Raw genomic sequence first — 21,301 nt, forward strand, 5'->3', positions numbered from 1 at the left:
TCCTTCCTTCCTTCCTTCCTTCCTTCCTTCCTTCCTTCCTTCCTTTCTTTCTTTCTTTCTTTCTTTCTTTCTTTCTTTCTTTCTTTCTTTCTTTCTGTTTTAAAAGCAAGAATAGAAGGTTATTGTCTAACTTTCCCCCTCTCTGTGTCTGGGAAAAGTGCACACTTACTGTACATACATGCACATGTGCATGTATATGGAGGCCAAATGATAGCCTCAGTCATTCCTCAGATGCTGTCTACTTATTTTTTGAGGCAGGTATTCTCATTAGGATATAATTCATCAAGCAGGCTAGCTAGCTGTTCAACACACGTCAAAGATCTGTCTACCTCTCTGCCTCTTCAGAACTAAGATTACAAGCACATGCCCCCCACATTCATCTTTCTTAGGTGGTATCTGCTGATTGATCTTAGGTTCTCAATAAATTTATTGGTGAATATTGTTCCACTTTTCACCTTATTTTTTTCTGCTGAATAGACTTCATTTAAAAAATAATGTTTAATGAAAGTGGTAGTTTAGAAGTAGACACGTTGATTCTGGTTAGTTAAAAGTGCTAGAATCACAGAGGCCAAACCCAAATCCAGAACAACTTCATTCACGTGAAGGAAAATTGATAGCTCTTCATTGGAAGGGACTCAATACAAATATAATATATAATAAATATAAATACAAGATGTCTGGATGCTTCTCTGAAGAATGATGCCATATTACAATATGATTTTCTTTTCTGAAAGGCAGGGCAATTGACAACCATAAGAGCCAGTGGAAGTCCATGTTCATAAATTGATGTATAACTTCAATTTATGTACTGGTCATTTTAGTCAAGAGTCCATTGGATAGGCACTGGTCAGTTGGCCAAAAGGCTGACTTGTTTAAATGTAGTGTCTTTTTGTTGTTGTTGTTGTTTGTTTTTTGTTTATTGGGACAAATATTGAAACAACTCTTCTTTGAGAAGCAGCTACTCAGGACACAATTGCCTGCTTGCTCTGACCTCCTTTTGTGATGCCTCTTTGTTATAACTCCTGATACCAGTTTTATGACCAATACCTTTCTCACAAACCTTCAATCTCATAGCCTAGGCATTAGTTATCGCTCCAGTTTCTTTGGAGAGCTACAACACTGACATGTCTCCTGGCCCATCACCTTGTAGAATTACAACTCAAATTGACTTCCAGTCTGACTGCAAATTTTGTAGCAGCTAAAACACTATTGAGAAAGAACAGTATCTGAGAATGGAAGGAGGATGCTTCCCTTATTCTGATGAAGCTGGTGTTTCAATCTCCTATGTGCTGAGTTGTATTTGTGTGAAGTGGCTGGTCTTCTTGTAAGGAGACACTATAATGTCTTGACTGAGATGCTTTAATTATCAGGCACTGACAATGACCTCATTTTCCTTCTGACTGCCTTGTGGCAACTTCTGACTCACCACCCCAGGTTGAAATAAGTAGACCTCACTGACACATATAAGAAATAACTGCTGAGAGTCTTACATGTTCACCATCAAAGGGTGTTTTCTCATCAAAGGGTGTTTTCTCTTCTTCCTTGTTAGCTACTGGAAGCGAAATGGCTTCTGCCTCTTATCTCTTTTCCATCTCCATGGAAAGTTTAGAAAGATACCAGGCTAGTGAAAGAGTCTGTGGGAAGTAGTTTCTCTCCTCTTCCCATGTGCCACAGGAGCAGCTTAGGGCCGTAGAAAGAGTGACAACTGTGCAACAATTCTTCAGCACAGTATTATTAGTCATCTTGTTGATATGACAAAATAAATAATGAAAGCAACTTAAGAAATGAAAGATCAGAGCCGGGCAGTGGTGGCATATGCCTTTAATCCCAGCACTTGGGAGGCAGAGGCAGGCGGATTTTTGAGTTCGAGGCCAGCCTGGTCTGCAATGTGAGTTCCAGGATGGCCAGGGCTATACAGAGAAACCCTGTCTCAAAAACAAACAAACAATAAAATGAAATATCAATTTTGTGTCACAGTGTCAGTACACAGTCCTTAATTGTAGAGAATACATGGTGGCTGGAGCATGATGTAGCCAATCACATGGCATCCACAGAGAGATAGATGCTGGGGCTCAGTTAACTTTTCACTTCTAATTTAGTCCAGGATCCTAACCTATGGCATGTTGCTTCCACACATAGGGAATGTCTTTCTACCTCTATTCCAGTTCAGGAATTGGTTTTCTAGATGATTTTATAATCTGTTAAAATTGGCAATAAATACTAACCATAATACCACACAAGGGACTGTTAGTGCAAACTTGAATTCTGTGAACAGAAGAGGAGGTGGGGAGCATGGGGAAGTGGGAAAAAGGGAGATTTCTATGACTCAGCTCATTGGGAGTTTATGAATGTTTTAAATAAAATAACTTACACTATCTGGGCAGTGGTGGTGCATGCCTTTAATCCTAGCACTTGGGAGGTAGAGGCAGGCAGATTTCTGAATTTGAGGCCAGCCTGGTCTACAAAGTGAGTTCCAAGACAGCCAGGGATATACAGAGAAACCCTGTCATTAAAATATATATATATATATATATATATCTTACACTGAATAAAGTTTCATAATTTTTCTTACTTGAAAAGTCATTTCTCTCTAGCTCCTCCATTGGGGGGCCCTGCATTCATTCCAATGGTTGGCTGAAACATATGCCTCTGTATTTGTCAGACACTGGCATAGCCTCTCAGGAGACAGGTATATCAGGCTCCTGTCAGCAAGCACTTATTGGCATGCACAATAGTGTCTGGATTTGGTAACTCTATATGAGATGGATCCTCAGGTGCGACAGTCTCTTTTCTCTTGATGGCCTTTCCTTCAGTCTCTGCTCCACACTTTGTCTCTGTATCTCCTCCCATGGGTACAAACCAACTAGTATCCCCCCAGAATGCCCAGGGACTAAACCACCAACCAAAGAGTACACATGGAGAAACCCATGGCTCCAGCCACATATGTAGCAGAGGATAGCTTTGTTGGTCATCAGTGGGATAAGAGGCCCCTGGTCCTGTGAAGAATCGATGCCCCAGTGTATGAGAATACCAGGACAGGGAAGCTAGAGTGGCTGGTTGGTTAGCAGTGGGAGGGGGAGATGGGATAGCGGATTTTTCAGAGCTGAAATCCTGAAAGGGGATAACATTTGAAATGTAAGTAAAGTAAATATGTTAGAAAAAAAGAAAGAAAGAGAGAGAGAGAGAGAGAGAGAGAGAGAGAGAGAGAGAGAGAGAGAGAGAGGAAAGAAAGAGAGAGAAAGAAAGAAAAGAAAAGAGAGAGAGAAAGAAAGAAAGAAAGAAAGAAAGAAAGAAAGAAAGAAAGAAAGAAAGAAAGAAAGAAAGAAAGAAAGAAAGAAAACTAATTTCTCAATGTCAGAAAAATATAGTTGGGGTTCCTTACATGTGGCTTTTTTCTTGGTCAAAACAAGTTCCTAAAGTTTAGTAAATTTCTAAATATTTCTTGAATGCTGTTAAAAATTCAGCTCTCTTTTGCAAGGAGGTAACATTCTATGGAATTTGCTAGTGGTGGGTTTGTATATAGAAATGCTGATATCTCTCCAGCCTGAAGTATTTCTTTTCTCATCTGTTTTCTCCTGTGCATGGCATGTGTTCCTGCAGAAGCCAGAAGACTGGCGAGACCAAGCAGAGAGACACATATGCTTGCTGAGAGGTTCTGACAAGTGTCTGGATCAGTCATCTGTTATTAGCTGTGGGAGAGCAATTACACTCTTATTTCTCTTAGACCGTGAAGAGAAACAAGTTTGGGTGTGCTCACTGGTGTGACTGCTGAAACTCAAGATCTCTGGAAAAGAACAGAGGATTAGCACTGAAAGAATGTGAATGTTCACAGCATCTGGGCTCAGAATTTCTGAATTATGAATGATGTCAAAATGGTTATTTCAGATTAATATTTTCACCCTATATTTTGTACCAACACAGGGGATGATATAACTACAAGAACATGAGTTCTGATATAGCAATTATAAATCAACTTAGCAGTATTTTCAAGGATCACTTATACTAGAGGTTTTCAATCTGTGGGTTACAACCCCATTGGGAAACCTTTATCTCCAACAATATTTACATTATGACCCATAAAAGTAGTTAAATTAGTGATGAAGTAGCAACAAAAATAACTTCATGGTATGAGGACACGACAAATAAATGTAATGGGAATTTTTGGCTGCTCCATTGGCTTTTTTTTTCTTACCACTCTTTTCTACACCAACCTCTTTTAACTTCCAACACTAGGTCAGTGAGATGAACAGTTAGAGAGTCAAGGAGCTTACTTCTGTTTAGACCACTTCCTGTGGTTCAGGGCACCAAATTCCTAGGTGCAACTCCAATCATAGTTATTAGGATACTTCCCACATCAATCCAGCAATCCAGCAAGTGACAGACTAGAAATTCAGCAAAAGCAGCTGAAATGCAACAAAAATGACAGCAGTAACCACCAGTGGCAGAAATCAGCAACAGCTGAGATCAGCAACAGCAGAGACCAACAACAACAGGGATCAGCAATAGCAAGAACAGCAGCACAGGGAGCAGCAGCTACAGCAGCCTTTTTGTGTTCTGGCCCTTTTATATACCCTCTCAAGAGTCCTCAAAATTGCAAATAAAAGGTATCTTCAGCTGGCAGAATAACGGACCTACTAGGGCATGAGCCAAATCATAGTCAGCTGCTGTGAGCAATCTGAAGCAGCTCCATATGTCTAATTTGGCATTAAAACAAAAACATAAAGAAACCAAAGTCCTCACTATATATAATGAACTCCATTAAGGGTGACAGCATTAGGAATGTTGAGAACCACAGCCTTATACCAAGAAAAATCCACACATGTCTGTTTGTACAGAAATCATAAAAGAGTAGGCTAGGGTCTTGGCTCTATTGCTGTGAAGAGATATCATGAGCAAAGCAACTTATAAGAATAAAGCATTTAATTTGGTGCTAGCTCACAGTTTCAGAGGGGCCAAGAAAATCATGGTGGTGAGTATGGTAGCAGGTCGGTAGGCATGTTACTGGAGTCATTGATGAGAGCTTACCTCTGATCCCAACATGGAGGCATAGAGAGAGACCAGGCCAGGTATGGAATTTTGAAACCTTAAAGCCCACTCCCGGTGACACACTCCTTCTTCCTAAATAGATAGAGAGGTCACATCAATGTAGTGATAGGAAGGTATGGCCTCCTTACCCTCTCCAAACAGTTAATAACTGGGGACCAAGTATTCAAACATATGAGCCTATGGAAGCCACCCAACAGTCAGTGCCAATTGTTATGGAACTAAGGTAAGGTCATTGATGTGTATGTGCGGGGCACATATGTGTGGAGGCTACAGAATAACCTTGGATGTCTTCTTTAGTTGGGCTACCTCTTTTTCCCTTCTTGAGACAGTCTCTCATTGGCCTTGATTAGAGAATCTACTGAATAACCTAAACTGTCTGGCTAGGCAGCCCCAAGGATTTGCCTATGTCTGTCTGTCTGTCATCATCTAGAATTATAAGCACATGACACCATGCTCAGGCCTTGCACATGAGTCCTGGAGATTAAATTCAGGACCCAATGCATATATAGGAAGCACTATCCCCAGCCCACAAGTGGAGATTTTCATCTAAAAAGATGCTCCCATAGCTAAGCTACATTGTGGTTGTAGATCCGGATACAGAGTCTATCAACAATGAGGATTCATAACAGAGGGGAAGGTGTTTCTTAATGTTGAGGTGAGATAAAAAATGGAGGTACAAGTGTAAACAATTCCTGGAAATACATAAGTAGAATCATAGGTTGACCAGACACTATGTCGTAAGAAAGCCTTTCTTCCTTTGTGATTTTATTCCATGTTTTATTACAACTTTGCTCTAGTATTTATTTTTCCTGTCTCCCCTTGGTCTAGTTTGTAGAATTCTGTATAGGAACTCCTTAATCCATTTTTTTTTTTATCTCACAGGAGCTTATAATTAAGAATTTGTCTTGAGTTTCTGGGTGTAGGCCTGCGTACCAGAGGTTTTTCATGGAGATCTCTGGCCAGGACTGGTGCGAAGGTTCCGGCAAAAGGAAGTGAGTGTGGGCAAGGAGACAAAGTCTCTGCCATGCCACCCAGGTCACTCGGTAACTCCGAGCAGCTCTGCACTGAGTCAGGTTTAGCTGGGCCAACAAGAAGCAGACTATCCAGTGAGGAGTGTGCGGGAACCTCAGGTGGCACTTCGGGAGAGAAGATCTCTTCCCCGGTGTTACAGCTCTTGGAACAAAAGACTCAGATGATGGAGTAGTTCTCATTCACCTTTAACTCCCTGGATAGTATTTATACAGTTTGGGGGGTGATTCAGAGTTCGACAGCAGGTACCTTTCATTGGCTTGGACTGAGAGCTTAGGGAAAACCTTATTTGCATGTGGGAAGGTCCTGTGTGACTGATAGCCACACACCTCTCCCGCAGGGGCTGTGGGGTGGTAATTTCGACAGAAGCCACGGGTCCAGGGGACATGATCGAACACCTTCCGTCCCATGTAGGTGGAAATCACCACCCATCGGGTTCCTGGGGTTCCAGACTTTTGCTCGACTGGGGACCAGGCTGTCTGTGCGCAGCCCACTGCCCCACATCTGGGTACTTTGTATATTTGAGCACTACACTGGGACTATTAAAGACACTAGTGACTTTTAGCACTGGGCTAAATGTATTTAGTATTTTCAGAGGAAAAACAGGATCTTGGGGGACAGATGTAGAATGTTACTATTTAAAGTGACGATGATGGTTTGGGGTGTCAAGTTTACAAGTGGTAGACTTGCGATGATTAATCCTTGCTGTATCCTTGCCTAAGTTTTGATGCACCATATAAACACATATGTGGGTATGTATTTGAAGAAACGCCATCCCATGACATGGGCATGGATTTTCTAAACAGACAGAAGTTTTTGTTTCCCTACAATGATAGCTCACTGGATAATGCTTTTGCCTAACAAGCATGAGAAAGGTATTCAGGGAACAATACCCATGTAAGTGCCATCTGTAATCTTAGCATGTGTAAGCAGAGACAGGGATCTTTAGAGAATACTAGCAAGGTAGACTAGCCAAAATGTTTAACTCTGGGTTTGAATGAGAGATCCTACTTCAGTACATAAAGTGGAGTGTGATCAAGAAAGGCACTCAATGCTAGATTATGCTTTCTATGTGCATGCTCAAACATGTGAACCTACATCCATTTAAATATGTATACATATGCACACACTTAACACTTAAAGGTAGTGTATACCTTTATCACTGAGTGTCTTTTCTGTATGCAGCAAAATGCTGGGTCCTATTTACATATCCAGTCTGGCAGTAAAATGCTGGGTTCTGTTTACATATCTATTCTGTTAGTCTATGTTTTTTTGCTTTTGTTTTTTAATTGGGGAATTGAGTCCATTGATGTTAAGAGATATTAAGGAAAAGTGATTGTCGTTTCTTGTTATTTTTGTGGTTGGAGGTGGAATTATGTTTGTGGGGCTATCTTCTGTTGGATTTTTTGAAAGATTATGTTCTTGCTTTCTCAAGGTGTAGTTTCCCTCCGTGTGTTGGAGTTTTCCATTTATTATCCTTTATAGGGCTCAATTTCTGGAAAGATATTGTGTAAATCTGGTTTTGTTATGGAATATCTTTATTTCTCCATCTATGTTAATTGAGGGTTTTTCTGGGTATAGTAGCCTGGGCTGGCATTTATGTTCTCATAGGGTCTCTATAATATTTGCCCAGGATCTTCTAGCTTTTATAGTCTCTGGCTAGAAGTCTAGTGTAAGTCTTATAGGTCTGCCTTTATATGTTACTTGACCTTTTACACTTACTGCTTTTAATATTCTTTTTTTGTTTTGTTCATTTGCTGATTTGATTATTATGTAAAGGGGGGATTTCTTTTCTGTTCCAGTCTATTTGGAGTTCTGTAGGCTTCTTGTATGTTCATGGGCATCACTTTCTTTATGTTAGGGAAGTTTTCTATAATTTTGTTAAAGATATTTACTGGTCCTTCAAGTTGAGACTCTGCTCTCTTCTATACCTATTATCCATAGTTTTCATCTTCTCGTTGTGTCCTGGATTTCCTGGATGTTTTGAGTTAGGAGATATTTTGTATTTTGCATTTTCTTTGACTGTCGTTTCAATGTTTTCTATGGTTTCTTCTACACCTGAGAATCTCTCTTCTATCTCTTGTATTCTGTTTGTTATGTTTGCATCTATGGCTCAGTTAACAGAAACATTGGAGTGGAACATGAAGGTATGTAAGTGTTCAAGAGTTTCAAATTAATATTCTATATATTCCAGTTTCCTAGACAATTGTATTTGTATCTCTAAAATAATGTATCAATTCTTTTAGAATTTCATGTATTTTAATCGTATTATATCCACTCTCCCTACACACCTACCCCAGCTTTGCCCAGACCTTCAAGTCACTATGCGAATGTCATATCTTCTTTTTATTTCATTTGTAACAGAGCCCAGTAGTGCTGCCATGACCACATAAACTTATCATTTGTTACATCTTCAGCTTATAAGAAGCCACACCCCTAGTGAAACCAATCCCACCCCCAATTTCCTCCAGCATCTATTGATTTTCAATAGCTACTTACCTAAGTGTGGAACCCAGCCAGCTCCCTATGAATCCTGCTAGAAGGCTGACTGACTTATGCAGGACTTGTATAGGCAATCACATAGCTCCTCAGAGATTTATAAGTGTAGCAGCCATGCAAATACAGGAGACACTGGATATCATAGAAGGCCTCTCTGACCTCTGTCTCAGAGACTCTCTGCTTGTCTTGTGAGTTGTCAGCAGATATGACAGGATAGATGTATTTGCATGTTAGGCATGCTTGCAAGAGGATAGGAGTCTTTTCCTTAGATCAATGTATAGGGACCACATTTCTTGACACCAGACCTCATTGCGGACATCTAGCCCTTCAATTATCTTGGCCAATCACTTAATCCCTCTAGGCCTCAAAGTCTTCACATGTGTGTAGGAAATGGGAATTAGTGGTGTAGTTGGTAAATGTATTTATATAGAGCTAGAGAGCTAGCCCATGAAAATGTCTGATAGCTTGTCTTAGAGTATTATATGATGCTTATTATGCTGAATGCTATTTATCTGTTCTTGGATGTAAAATTGCGAAATTGACTACAAAAATATGTATCAGGATGTGAATTTAGCTGGATGGGTAAAGCATAATTTGGATCCTCAGATGCCAAATAATGTTGTGCACGGTAGTTCATATCTGTAAATCTAGGGTTCCCATGGTAAGCTGTGAGATGAGAGAAGAGAACATCTTGACTCTTATGGGCCATTCATCTTGGAATATGCAGTGGTGAACAAGACCCTATTTCAAACATGGTAGACATCAAGGACAGATGTCCAGACATGTGCTGTGCTATGGACATGCCTTGACTTTTGCACATGAACATGAACATAGAAACATCACACATACACATACTCACATACTCTCCCCCTGTCTCTGCCCCCCTCTCTCTTTCTCTGATATTTAAAAATCTATGAAATATGTCTGATTTATCACAAGTACCTAATAAATTCTATATTCCTTTTTTTCTTTCTTCTGAATACTGTTAAATATTTCAGCCAAGATCCTGTGGTCTAAATTATGGAGAAGTTGCTTGAGATTTTTTTTCCCCCTGAGCACAAATTGGTGTGATTTGTCTCTTCAACATGATGAATTGTGTGAGGCTCTGCATGGTCCCAGTGAAGCCTGCAGTTTTTCAAAGAAAGGTAGGCATAAGGACAAAAAAGACCATTTTAAAAAAGAGGATCACTTAGGTTAATGGAGATGTCAGTGTCTTCATCTTCAAATTGAGGGTCTGTTGTATGTATCTGTTATGAGGAGACCTCTGGACAGTTATAACTGGTGTATGTTACTGATGCAGCCTATGACTGCTCAGTTATCTAGTTTGATTGCTGCCTTGGAAAGATGACTGTGACTGATTACACTACACTACAGGCTGGTAGAAGAACATGTGCAAAAGTTCTTTAACCTTGCCTGTGTGTCTATGTATGTGTAAATAAAACTCACATATAAAACACATATTTAAAACTTTTGAGAAATTCATAGTTAGAGAATAGCTCCCTACCTTGTAAGAATGATTTCAAATAAAGCTTTTTAACTGCGTATCTTTCCCAGTGTCACAAACTTTCCTTTAGTCAGTGATAGCTTACAGTTGGAACCTTCAGAGGCAAGCTCCTCCATCCTTTAGCCTCTCAACTGATATGTGGCATTGAAAAGAAAACAAAAACAAGAAAAATATCAAGACCAACTGGTGACAGTCCTCTTTTCCAGAAAATTCCTGGAAATAGATCATTTGTGTACTCTGTAATCCCTATTTGTGCTGAGCGTTTGGTAAGAACCAGTGTCTCAAATTGTCATACACATAAAAAGTTGGTTGTCAGCATTAAATCAATAATGTGATTGTGTATCTTAAAAGAAAGGAATGTCCGGGAATGGGATATAGCAGGGTAGGTAAAGCACTTGTCAAACAAACCTGCTGAGCTAAATTCAGACTCCCAGAACCCACATAATAATCTGGATATTGTCATATACTTTTGCTGTGTTTAGTGGAGGGAGACCATTTTTTTCTGAAGATAAATGGAGAATCAGTAGTTCAGAGGAAGACAGAAGAGGTGGTAGGGAAATGGCAGGAATTGAGGGAGGAAAGGCTACTGTGATTGGGATGTATAGTATGAAAGAGAAAAAAAGAAAAGAAATAAAAGAACTTAAATGATATCCGTTCCTTTTTACTTGGAGTTTACAACAAGCTAACATCTAAATATTTCTCAAAAAAAGGTAATGATGTATTAAATATCTCTGCTTTGATTAAGATGGATTGTTTAAAGGATATTACATATACTAAATAAAATATAGACGTTCCACATATCTGGATGAAGTAGTGTATACATCTGTAATCCCAGAACCTTACATACACAGATAATGAGCAAAATGAGAATTCCCTGAAGCTCTCATGCCTTCTTAGCAGGACAACAAGGAAAAACCAACCTTCCTCAAAGAGGAAGGCAAGACCTGACAGACAGTGTGTTCCTCTAACACAAAGACAGACAGACACACACTCATGCACACTCACACATTCATTCATACATACATACAAACACACACACACACACAGCCCTGACAATGATGGCTGTTTCTTCCATGGAAAGCCAACTTTACTTCCAGCAGTGGCTCTTCAATTTGACCAAATTCTGTAAAATTCTATTCAAGTTGCAATGATCAAGACCTCAAATTAGGTCAGGGAGAAAAAAAAATTCCCTATGTAGATATGACTAATCAAATTGCTGCTTATACTCAGGATGTGACATACTGGGCTTCAAAGTCCCCAACAGTTTAGGATTTTGAATCCATACATTTGAATTCTGCTTCTCTGTATCTGTGCACATGCAGGCTTTTGTAGCATGCATCATGCTAGCTGTACTCTCTTTCCCTCTTCTGTCACCAAACAGTATATATTTACCTGGAGTCTTTAGAAAATCTGTATATAGAAGACTTTGTGCTTACTAGCTAAGCTCCATTTAGTGCACAGACTTGTGCAGGCAGGGATGTAATTCAGCAAAGAGTTTGCATGTAAGCCTGACAATCTTATTGTGAATCCTGAAATACATGTTGAATCAGATTTAGCAATACAGAATTCCAGAATCCTTAGGAGATATGAAGTAGTAATGGGAAAACCTCTGAAATCTCACAGGCCAACTAGATAGCACATGCAGTGATGAGGAACAAGAGATCCTGCCTCAAACAGGTAGGAGGTGAAGACCAAGACCAAGGTTGTCCTCTAACTGCCACACCTGTGCATTCTCTCTGTCTCTCTGTGTGTCTCTCTCTGTGTGTCTCTCTCTCTGTTCCTCTCTCTGTCTCTCTCTGTGTCTCTCTCTCTGTCTCTGTTTCTCTCTCTGTCTCTGCCTCTGTCTGTCTCTGTCTCTGTCTCTGTCTCTGTCTCTGTCTCTGTCTCTCTCTCTCTGCCTCTCTCTGCCTCTCTCTGTCTCTCTCTGTCTCTGTCTCTGTCTCTGTCTCTCTCTCTCTCTCTCTCTCTCTCTCTCTCTCACACACACACACACACACACACACACACACATACGGGGGGGGGGGAGATGAGCACACATATACATTTGTCCATTGCTGGACTATTGTTTCAGAGCCTGTAGACCTGGCAAAACATTACTTATGCAGCTCATTCTCTGGAACAAGTAAGTACCATACTTTTGGCTCCATTAGTTTAAAGCCACTTCTTTAATTTCATTCTAGCGTACCTGGAGTTCCTTTTTATTTCTGTCTTTGGCCTGAGAGCCGACTGCTGGGTACCACTGGATTTATTCTCAGTGAGTGAGGCAAAGCAGGCTTTCTTAGAGTTGTGATTGACAGTATGTTGGGGAATGGAAAAAGTATCTTTCCTTGTGATTTTCCAGGGGAATAGTGGATATCTAGGTCTTCAGAATAAACTCCCCTACAACCAACCCAAGAGGAGCTTATTCCTTTCTGATGGTGTTAGATTGGATATGTTGTTCATGGGATTGTTAAAGTCATAATCTGGGCTCTGATGGTTTTAACAAGATGGGTTCAGCCACCTGTCCTCAATAAGCTAATTTGACATGCCAATACTTGTGACAAAGAAAGGAGTTATATTCACTCTGATCACAGTGAGAAGAAAATGGAGGTCCAAGAACCTCCAAGTCCATCTTTTGGGTCTTACCAGGAGATTTATGTTTAAATAGAGGGTAAAAGATGTGCATACCTAAGTGTCCTAGTCAAGGAGTGGTCCCCTCCATTGTGGTGTCAGTCTTTCCTACAAGACAATCTATCAGCCTGTCAAAACAGAGCAAAATAAAGCAAGAGGTCTCAGAGACTGGCACCAGGCTTCATCCCTTTTCTTCTCCCAGCATAAGATTCCTGGGGGAAATTCCAATTTCTTGGGCTTCATTGTTCCAATAGTCTGGTAGCCAAATGAAGGGGCACAATGGTCATCTGAGAACGTATTTATTCCTGCCAAGATGATTACACTATGACTTGTTTTGGGCAGTAGGATGGAATGGAAGTTTTCCTGTTCCTGATGTAAGCTGGGACCCTAAAAGGTCCAAGTGTTTCTGCTTGTTCATAGGTCCCTGCTATCATACTGAGGGGCTGTGTCTCTAAAGGATGAGACACAAGTGAAACTGGGATTGACCACACCAAAATCCCCCTAAACATGTACTTGAAAAAAATAACACTTACTGTTATTCAAAGGAGATTTTATGTTGTGCTGCAGAAAAAACTCATGAGAACCTTCAAAGATGTGATAGTGGTAGAGTAAAACCATGTCTTAATGAATGAGAGGAGGAGAGGGCTGTCATGCTTGGCCTCTGTCTCCAGCATAGATGAGACTAGGTTGGTATTTGTGGGGCAAGATTGTTATTGCTTGGTAGCAGGATTCTGTTACAAGTCTCTCTGCTCTGCCTCTCCCTGCTGTAGTTAACTCAGGAAGACAAGCCCATCTCTTACACATTCCATTGTTTAATTCCCCTTACTCATTCCACTCAAGTAAGAATCTCCTTTGCAACCTCCAGCAGAGTCAATTATGAGCTTCTGGATGGATTGGAAACATCATAGTTATTCAGCAAGGATTACTGAATGCTGTTCATTTTAACATTAAACTTTATAATTATGTCAGAACATAAAAGACAATAGTTTGCCCTTTAGATATCATCATGCAAGGTCTGCAGTTCTTTAATGCTTTTCTTTTTAAAACATGGATAAACCACTAATGACTCCATTCATTGAATCAAAATTAGGAGCTGGCTGTGTTCAGAAAGGTGATGACACACAAAGCAAAATATCAGTAGAACAGCATAGAACGTCATGGTCAGGGGCTCCAAGAAAAGTGAAATCACTTCCATCCAGAGCCTGGACATGATGTAGTGAACATTTGCAGTCTGAAAAACTAAGGGGACATGTCTCAAGGTCACATAGCCTTTGAACTGGAGTGGGAACTGAAGCACACATTTATATGTTTGTGCATGTGTGTGCACATACATATGCATGTACCTACAGATAAATACATAGGGGAATATTAATGTTTTATATATGTGAAAGTTGGAAGACGGATTCCAGTGTTGTTTGTTGCGTTCTTTCTGGCTATCATCTCTTTGAGATAGCACTCCTCATTAGTCTGAAGGTTATCTAGCAGGAGTCTAGTCTAGCCCTATTTCTGCCTCTACAGTGAGGGGTTCACAAGCATATTCCACCATGTCCATTGTTTCTTTCACGGATTCTGGGGATTGAATTCATGTCTTTGCATTTTTAAACAAGCATTTTTGTTTGTTTGTTTGTTTGTTTGTTTGTTTTGTTTTGTTTGTTTTGTTTTGTTTTGTTTCTGAGAGGAATAAGTTCCCCCAGCTGGGTCTGAATATATCTTAATCTATAAGCACAAATCAATGGGTATTATTTTTCTCCTTGTTTTGTAGTTGGTTGTTTTTCAATAACTGAGGCTCATAGAACATAGAAATCATTTTTTCTCCTACTCCACAAACAAGAGTATCCTTTCTCTAGTAATGGCATACAGAATATCCCTTCCAGATAATGACTATGCTCAAGGTTTTTAATATGTATGAAGGAACAAGAAAAGATGTCAATGAAGTCAGTAAATAGCTTATCTTTCAAGTGTCATCTGAATTGGATCCCTAGAAACCAAGTAGAAAAGCTGACTGGCTGGCGTGGTTTGCATTTGTTATCTTAGCACTAAGAATATAGAGACAGGATGACCCCTGGTGGCTAGGGATTAGTAGAATTGGTAAATTGTAGGGCAGCTGAAAAGTCTGTGTGAACAATTAAACAAATACCAAGGAGGCGGTGGTTATACGGACTGGCTTCCCTTTCAGAACACCCAGGATTAATTCCCAGCACCCACGTGGTGGCTCTCATTTATCTTTAAATCCTGTTCCAGGGGATTTACACACCCTTTTCTGGCTTCCAGAGGCATCGGACACACTCACGCTTCACAGACATACATGCATGCAAAATACCCAGACACATAAAAATGAATGAGTTAATTAAGACCCTTGCAGTGGACAGTGTCTTAGGAAGGACAGCCCAGCTTGATTTCAAGAAAAAAGTTGTGAAGATTATAAACTGGGCTACTTCACACACATCTTATTTTCCTAATCTGGTGAAAGAATCTAAGAGTGGGCCATACCAACTGCAACCTAGGTATGAATAATCAGTGCTACAGTGGCAGTGGTCCCTGGGGCTTGCCTACTCAAATGGGTGAGTTTTAGGACAGTAAGAGATTGTGTTTTAAAATGTATGTGAACAGGTTTCCTGATGAAGGACATCTGAGATTGCTTTCTGGCCTCCACACATTTATAGGCCCATGAAGGCACATCTGAACCCACACACCTATTCATCTGGTCAAACACACACACACACATAGAAAAGGAGAGGGGGGAAAGGGAAAGAGGGAGGACAGACAGAGAGAGAGACAAAGAGACAGAAAGAGAGAGAAGGCATGCTTCCAAGATGTCTTTATGTTTTCAGGATTCTAGATGCCTATAGTAATAAAGAGATGATATATTTTTTTTTCTACAGCCCTCCTCTCTCATAGCTTTTTATTATTATTATTAAATGGCCTAATTCTTATCACAGATGATGAAATAGGTAACAGAAGGACATTTGTGTTTATAGGAGAATAACTTCACAGATGCATATGGCAAATCTTGGTTTGTGCATCTCTCTCTCTGTGTGTGTGTGTGTGTGTGTGTGTGTGTGTGTGTGTGTGTGAGAGAGAGAGAGAGAGAGAGAGAGAGAGAGAGAGAGAGAGGTGCATGCACAGAGAGTTAGGAGTAAGCAAATTCACTGCAGATAGATCAAATATATATTGTTTTCTACCAGCTGATCAAGTTCCTTAATATGTCCAGGAAGCTAAGAAGATGTGGATGTTCCAATGGAATGTCAAATGAGCTTGATCTTCAGAACACTTCATCCCAGAGCAAGTCTCTGAAAAATAAAAGCAAATTACTTTCATCTTTGGAAGTCATAGGACTGCTTACTGAACACATAAGCAGTTTGTAGAAGGCTTGCATCAGAGCTGCCTGGGGTACTGTCTCCTCTGATCCACTGAGTCAGAAAATGACCACATTTGACCAGGAACAGTAATGTCACCAGGGGATTCCTACACATGTTGCATTTGTGTCAGTGACAAATGTCAATTCTCATGGCCCTAGATGACAGAACATTTTAAGAATGTTTTTACATACTTTTTGTCACATAGCTGTCATTGTGTGAGGAATTGTGAATTAGTTTGATTTCACCAACCAGGATAACATGGATAAGACATCATTATATACCATAATTTCACACTACTTGTCATTTATTAATCAACGCATTTAAATGAGAAGAAACAGAGAATTGATCTAGACAGAGCATTCTAGATGGCTTAACATCAATTACAAAGGTTCTGAGGTGTAAATTAGAGTTCTGTTTACTGAGTATAAAGTTTTGTGAGATAGGTTTGACTGGAATTGGGCAGATAAATATCAGTGAGAACTGGAGCATGACCGAGCAGGAAAGAAGAGGGCAGCCCTAGGCAACTGTAAGTGAGTCTGCTGAATTTGTCCTGTATTGTAAAAAATAAGCAGATAAGCAAATCTGAGCTCAGGGACCGCAGCACCTGAAACATGCTCAGATATGATCCCTTGGGCTGCTCTGGAGAAATGATGTGGAAAGGGACAAGAACTTAGTCAACTATTGTAATAAAATGAGAAAATCAGTTAGTGCTGTCTATTTTTGACTCCCATCTCTGTCTCTTTACATTCCATTCTACATTTACTGATACTTATGCAAAAGTTCTTAGTAAATTACAGGTACTTCATAAAAATATGTACTACTAAATGGACATAAGAATGGCAGGGGTTGTGAAGACAAGACAGTTGGTAAAGTATGTGGAAGGTCCCTGCAGGCTTTACCACAAGCAGGAAAATGATCTGGAAAAAGATAAGAATAAAACTCAGTTCAACCTAATTTTGGTATTCGTTCTTGGCCAGCTCTTTGAGAGTCTGACACTAGATTATTTTAGCCAATTTTAAGCACAGAACTATTTTGGGAATTTTTCTGGTAAGAATTAACTCAGTCCCCAAGTAGATAAACAAAAGATGTGTTTAAATTGAAATTCTTTTTTTAAGATTTATTTATTTATTTTAAGTAAATGAGTACAGTGCAGTTCTCTTCAGAAACACCAGAAGAGGGCATCAGATCCCATTACAGATGGTTGTAGGAACTGAACACAGGATCTCTGGAAGAGAAGTCAGTGCTCCTAACCACTGAGCCATCCTTCCATACCTACATTAAAATTGAAATTTTTTTACAAGAACATCTGGATTCTTTCACAAAGAAGGGTAATATTGGCTCACAGATAGTGCCTAGGATTTGGGAGCTAGGGAAAATGACTAATGTAAACATAAATCCTGCATGTGTACGTTTTGGCCTGTCCCTAAGATAGCAAAAAAGTCCCTTAGGCTGTTGTAAATCACCATGACATTGTTTATATGTGGTTGTTTTATGGTCAAGGAGCAATGCTCAAGATTAATGGTGAAAGGGTATGGGATAAGTAAAGAATAAATTCTGGAAAATACAGGTAAGAGCCTGGCTCATCAAGCATCAAAGCATCACCAGGTGCTAAACTACATCTGTCCATTCCCAGCATTCCAGGAGGAACAAGTTTAACATCCCCTTCCTATGAAGGATGCCTATGTATTTAACTTTCCTGGCGGCGTCTCCAGTGCTTTATCAGTGTGGGCAAAGACTTTTTGTTTTTCTTTTTTTCCCTTTATAAAAGTGTTTGATATGAAATCACAAATATCTGTGTCTGATCACTAGAGCCAGATTAAAAAGAGGAAGGAAGTGGTAAACACTTGTAATCTTCCTGCGAGTGAAGCAGGCCCAGAAAGTTCCCCCGGCCTTCTGGCTAACCAGCCTAGCCAGAGTGGTGAGTTACATGAAAGGATGAGCCCTTGTCTCAAACAATTAGGGAAATGGCTCCTGAGAAATAATACTCAAGTGTGGCCTCTGGTCTATACACATGTGAGAATGCATTAACACACACACACGAGCACACACACACACACACAAAATCACACAGAGAGAGAGAGAGAGAGAGAGAGAGAGAGAGAGACTCACAAACACACAGATACACAATGCAAGTAGCATAGAGGATGTGAGAACAATTTGGGCTTCAAATCTTTACTGATCACTGCTGAGCTAGTTGTATGTCTGTGCATAGGACATTACCACTTTGAAAACAAGACAGGAGTCCTCTTTTTTATATTTAAACAATGCACTATTGAGAATTTCGTACATTTGTTCAGTGAAATAGGATAATACACATCCTTCCATTTTATCTATCCAACTTCTTCCAGATCTCCCTAAACACCCCCTCCCAACTTCTTGTCCTCTTCATCTCCTCTAGCCTCCCTATTTATCTGCTCCTCCTTTTATTTTTATTTATTTATTTATTTATTTATTTATTTATTTATTTATTTATTTTGCCCACAACTCATTAAGTCCAATTAGTGCTTCCCTTATGTGCTTGGGTGGGGACATCCAACTGGATCATGGGGAAACTACCAATAGTTCCATTCCCAAAGAAAAGTGGTTTTCCTTCCCTGAGCAGCTATCTACTGCCTATTACTCCACAGTTACTATCTGGGTCTCTTGAGCCCTTTCTCCCATCATGCTGATATTTTTTCTGGCTTGCACTTGTGTGGGCATTATCAACTGTGGTGAGTTCAAGAGAAAAACCACTATGTCATGTCCAGAAGACAGCACTTCACAAGTCTCCTTCTCATCCTCCAGTGTGTTCATTCATTCTTTCTTTCTCTGTTGCATGGTGTTCTTTGAGCCTTGGAGTGGTGTGTGATATGGATGTTGGATTTAGAGTTGAGCACTCATAGTCATTCATTCTCAAAACTATGGGAAGCTATGGCCCTCTACATCAATGGCTACTCACGGCAAAAGTAAGCTTCTAAGGCCAAGGTCTAGAGCAGTACTGTTCTATGGATAGAAGCATAAACATAAATATTTAGAAGGTAATTTGACAATGTGACCACTGAGAAAAATAATGGAAGGTCCCACTGTAGGACCAATGACCGTCTCAGGATTTGACTAAGTGTACTGTATTAGGCATGATTTCCAAGAAGGATAATGTTGAAAGGAAAAAATAGAATCTTGGAGAATTATTTAGAGATATTGGAGCTGTATGGAAAATATTGGGTCATATTCTCTTTGGTGTGTTTCCATTAAAGTAACACCAGTTTTACATATATTATTTTTCCTTCCTGATAGAAAACCAGACTTTTCTTGGTGTTTTATGTGTCAGTGTGCTAGTGGTCACATGCAGTCATAGCTGGAAATCAAACTCCAGCACTCCTTCTACCATACAGAAGCCATGCATCCTTTGCCTTCCTTCAAGCTTAATGGCAGTCATGGTTTTTTATTGCTAAAGTTATTAGTTTCTAATCAGAGATGACTGTGATGATCACCTAATAGCCATTGCTTTGCTCTTCTGTCCAGATGTCAGATATACTGAGTCAATAAAAGTGCTATTAATTTAGACCCACTGACAATTTTATGCCTTCTGAGCTGAAGATTAGGGGATCTCATAATACCAGGGTGCCAAATGACTATTCAAAAAGTAATGACAAAAATAATGGAAACACAAGTGAAGAGATGTTTCTGACTTCGAATGGTAATATAACTTTTTCTGTGTTTAGCTGAGATGGCTGGGACACTCCAGAGGGATCAAGACTTTCCAGGATTTGAACAGAATGGCTAGAAATGTTGACTCTTTAGCCAAGACAGTCTGTCTTAGATGTGTTTGTCAGAGGCTCTGGAGAGATACAGCAACAGTGATGAGAAGAGAGGTGCCTCTCTCAGTATCATTTAGAGCTCAGTAAATGATGCTTTCATTCCTCTGCCAAGCTCATGAGCTTCCTTATAGCTACAAACTGAACAGTGGCTATATTCATATATTTCATATTCCTGATGATATTGCCTAAAGGAAAAGGAGCTAGCCAGCCTTGGACCATATGAGCTGAAATTGAGTCAAACCCAATCATTTCTCTTTTGATGGACTCGTGTTTGGCCTCAGTGATGGGAATTTGTCTAATGTGTTAACTTTTTGTGTAAGTTTTCTGTTAATTCCATATTATTTATTTATATTTTCTAGCATATACTGATATATAACAGTGGTTTTTATTATGATATTTTAATACAGTTCTACACTATATTTTGATTATTCCCACCCTGTTTCCTTCTTTGTTCTTCCCACCCCTGCTGATCCCACTTTCTGTTTCCATCTAGCTCTCTCCTAATTTTGTGCTTTTCTTATTGTTATTACTGACCCAACACACTACTGGCAAGACCACTGAAGAAAATGTCTCAACTATCTAGCAATCTTTAACTGCTTACAGATCTCAAGGAGAGATGTTCTGATAGAAAGATGGCTTGCTAATTGAGTTGTCTGCTTGGCCTGATGGTTTTTGCTGATGTCAAAAAAGAAATCAATCTTAGTATTTGGTCACTGTTAACCAACATTTCGTCTCTTCCTCTCTCTATGATTTTGTTACTTGTGCATATTAATTGTGCCTGAAATTTACAGATTTGTGTCTGTGTGTGTGTATGTGTGTGTGTGAAGAACACATACTTTGTAATGATCCTGCATTCCACATTTCATCTGGAATCAGCATTTGTGTTAGATTATCCTGTTCAGCACACAAAGAACTTTTTAAAATATTATCTAATTAGATAATTATCTGAAAAGAGAAGATTCTTTTGTGACTTTTTCATGGAGATTAATCCTTTTATGGTTTTCTTGCATCTTTTTCCTGTGTGGGAGTAAACACCCACTGTGGATGATGGGTGAACTTATCAGTCACTGCAGCATCCTTTGGCTATCACAGATCTCTAAAAGAGATTTCTGTGGATTCTGGGGGTTTCTCCCTGGGCCAGGTTAGAGGTGGCTACCCTTGCTTGCCAGGATGTTCCCTGAACATGTGTACTACTGTGTCTCACCACTTTGGCCACAGTGGGTAAAGTACCTTCTGAATTGTGGGTAGACAGTTGCTGTTTCTGCTGTCAGGGCCTCTTACTGTCCTCCTTGATCAGCATTTAGTTTTACTAAGTGTTTTTAAAAAGTATTTTTTTAGTTTGTGTGTGTGTGTGTGTGTGTGTGTGTGTACTTGTATGTACAGATGTAGGTATACAGTTAGGATTACTAGGGGAAGGCCAGACATAAACCTTCACTGCAAATACTTTACTGCCTCAG

The 21,301-nt window shown here is 39.8% G+C and overlaps 1 long non-coding RNA gene across 2 annotated transcripts in view; it reads left to right on the plus strand.

Moving 5' to 3' along the window:
- The window catches only part of LOC115029761, a 32,351-nt gene that overhangs the window by 7,221 nt on the left and 3,829 nt on the right, over positions 1-21,301 (plus strand). The gene's annotated exons all lie outside the window — the stretch shown is intronic.

Source organism: Mus caroli, chromosome 17, assembly GCF_900094665.2.
Source record: "Mus caroli chromosome 17, CAROLI_EIJ_v1.1, whole genome shotgun sequence".
Taxonomy (NCBI): domain Eukaryota; kingdom Metazoa; phylum Chordata; class Mammalia; order Rodentia; family Muridae; genus Mus; species Mus caroli.